The following is a 3,195-nucleotide window of genomic DNA, read 5'->3' as shown; positions in this document are numbered from 1 at the left end:
GCTTATATTTCAAAACGAAACGTCAACAGGGCGTTAGTTGTCGTCTGCATTCCAGGAACAAAAGCCAATGCGTCATTAACTGCCGCATGTTTTTCTGGATTGAATCAACTACTCATAAAACCAAACTTCTACCCATCTAGACGTGTAACATCACAAAATTTGAAACAAAAACACACGTGACACGGCATTCGTTATCTATTTTCATAATAAACATGAGGTAATTAGATAAGAATAATCTTAGAATTAAAATAGAAATGACGATACCAAATGCCTGTATTCCTAAACTGAAAGTAAAATAAACGTTTCCAGCCACACCCAAAACTAAAGAAATGGCAAAATAAAATAGCGTAAGAAGTTTACTGCATTCATTGATTGTAACATACATATATTTACAATAAACTCAGAAGAAATATTTTTTTTAAAATAAACCGTAAATCAGAGCGAGAGAGAGAGAGTTCTTTTGAACCTTCCAAAATGAACGCACCATGTCAATGTGTTCTCAGTAAACTATAATTTTTCCATGCGAAACCCATTGCCCACTCCAGTTTATCCGAAGAAAGTTCATCAGGTATTCTTCTGAATTCATGGAAATATCGGATAAACATGAATTGTTTATAATAAAAAAAAAACAAGCTTGCATATTATTTGTTTGTAATTAAGCATAAAGCTACACAATGGGCTATCTGTGCTCTGCCCACCACGGGTATCGAAACCCGGATAGTAGGATAGTGTACTTTTTGTACTGTGTCATTGTTTGTTTCATAGGGCTGAAATAGGGGGAGATGTATTATGGTGTTAATTTTTAACCCGAGTGAATACACTTAAATCTTACTTCAGTGGTCCAGTAGAAGCTCTTAAAAATGATAATTCTATCACGGAAAACTTTTATACGTTTTTGGAGTGCGACAGTGAGCTGGTAGTTTCAAACCATTTAATTGTTTGTACATTTGCATAAGATATTGATTTGTGATGACGTTTGTTCTCTGTACCTTTGTGTCAGCTATTTTTGTTTGTTCTCTGTACCTTTGTGTCAGCTGTTTTTGTTTCTTACTGCAACTGTTTATTTTCTCTCTACATGTGTGGTTCTCTTGTAGTGTTTCAACATGTGTCGTTCTGTTATACACAGTTTCAACATGTGTCGTTCTGTTATACTCAATTTCAACATGTGTCGTTCTGTTTATATAATGTTTCCACATGTGTCGTTCTGTTTGTACTCAGTTTCAACGTCTATCGTTCTATTTTTACTCAGTTTCAACAGGTGTCGTTCTGTTTCTACTTAGTTTCAATATGTATCGTTTTATTTTTACTCAGTTTCAACACGTGTCGTTCTGTTTGTAATCAGTTTCAACGTCTATCGTTCTGTTTTTACTCAGTTTCAACAGGTGTCGTTCTGTTTGTACTTAGTTTCAATATGTATCGTTTTATTTTTACTCAGTTTCAACACGTGTCGTTCTGTTTATACTCAGTTTCAACACGTGTCGTTCTGTTTATACTCGGTTTCAACACGTGTCGTTCTGTTTATACTCAGTTTCAACACGTGTCGTTCTGTTTATACTCGATTTCAACACGTGTCGTTCTGTTTATACTCAGTATCAATATGTATCGTTCAATTTATACTCAGTTTAAACATGTATCGTTCTGTTTGTACTCAGTTTCAACATGTGTCGTTCTGTTTATATTCAGTTGCAACATGTATCGTTCTGTTTGTACTTAGTTTCAACGTTTCGGAAGTTGATTGACAGATGTGAACAGAATCAATAGGCGAGTTCAGTGCATTGCAACCTACTAAAACAACGTCAAGTAATTTGCATCCTACTGTCTTCTATTCTGTACAAGTTATCCAATAACAGAACAGCTCAAAATCGTTGTTCGTCAGTTCCCTACTACATTAATGTAGTGTTGCCCAGTAATAAATCAATTCACTTTGTTTGTTAACTTACTACTGCACAAGAACACAGTTATTGTAACAAACTTTATTAGTGTTGACCAGTAACAAATCAATTCACTTTGTTTGTTAACTTACTACTGCACAAGAACACAGTTATTGTAACAAACTTTATTAGTGTTGCACAGTAACAAATCAATTCATATTTGTTTGTTAACTTACTACTGCACAAGAACACAGTTATTGTAACAAACTTTATTAGTGTTGCCCAGTAACAAATCAATTCATATTCGTTTGTTAACTTACTACTGCACAAGAACACAGTTATTGTAACAAACTTTATTAGTGTTGCTCAGTAACAAATCAATTCATATTTGTTTGTTAATTTACTACTGCACAAGAACACAGTTATCGTAACAAACTTTATTAGTGTTGCTCAGTAACAAATCAATTCATATTTGTTTATTAACTTACTACTGCACAAGAACACAGTTATTGTAACAAACTTTATTAGTGTTGCTCAGTAACAAATCAATTTATCTTTGTTTGTTAATTTACTACTGCACAATAACATAGCTATTGCAAACACATTTTATTACAGGTCATCTTGCTTGCGAAGTTTGTTCAAATTATTTCTGGAAGGAAGTTCGAAAAAATAGGACTTATTGTTTTTCTCCATGTCTACCAAAATAATACTTCTGAAAGTCATTTGATCGTCAATAGGTTAATGATGACGTAATAAGTCCAACATTTCATTTGGAAAGTGTAGAAATATTGATATTATGTTTTAGGAACGTTTAAAGATTTGACTAATCTAAGACTAATTTCAAGACTAAATTCTTATGGCTGACATCGATGTAGCTTAGCTTTCTCAAAGAAAGTTTAAGAATTTTACCCACGTCCTCGTTAGAGGACTCACGAGACAAGGAGCACTTATCGTTAATCAGGAGCGGAAGTGAGAAAATCAGGCGAAACAAATCCAGAGGCAATGATCCACTTCTAATGTGATCTTGATTGGTACAAGTGTAGCCAATCGTAGAAGAGCACAAAAAACACATCACGCCAGTCACAAGCTGACCAGAGAAACAATAAGGAACATACAAGTGTATACCCGCAGTGTAACTTACCTGTCGCACACCTCTTCATCGCGAAATATATAGTTACCTAGAAGAAACACTACGCACAGGTTTATATAGCTTACCCAGAATATTTCTAACTAAAAATCACATATATATATACATTTAAACTGCCACTAGGTTCGAACTATCGTTTATTTTAATTTGATTCTGGATTTTGGTTGGTTGGTAGTG

This window comes from Limulus polyphemus, unplaced genomic scaffold, assembly GCF_000517525.1.
Source record: "Limulus polyphemus unplaced genomic scaffold, Limulus_polyphemus-2.1.2 Scaffold3150, whole genome shotgun sequence".
Classification (NCBI taxonomy): domain Eukaryota; kingdom Metazoa; phylum Arthropoda; class Merostomata; order Xiphosura; family Limulidae; genus Limulus; species Limulus polyphemus.
This window is presented reverse-complemented; position numbering follows the sequence as displayed.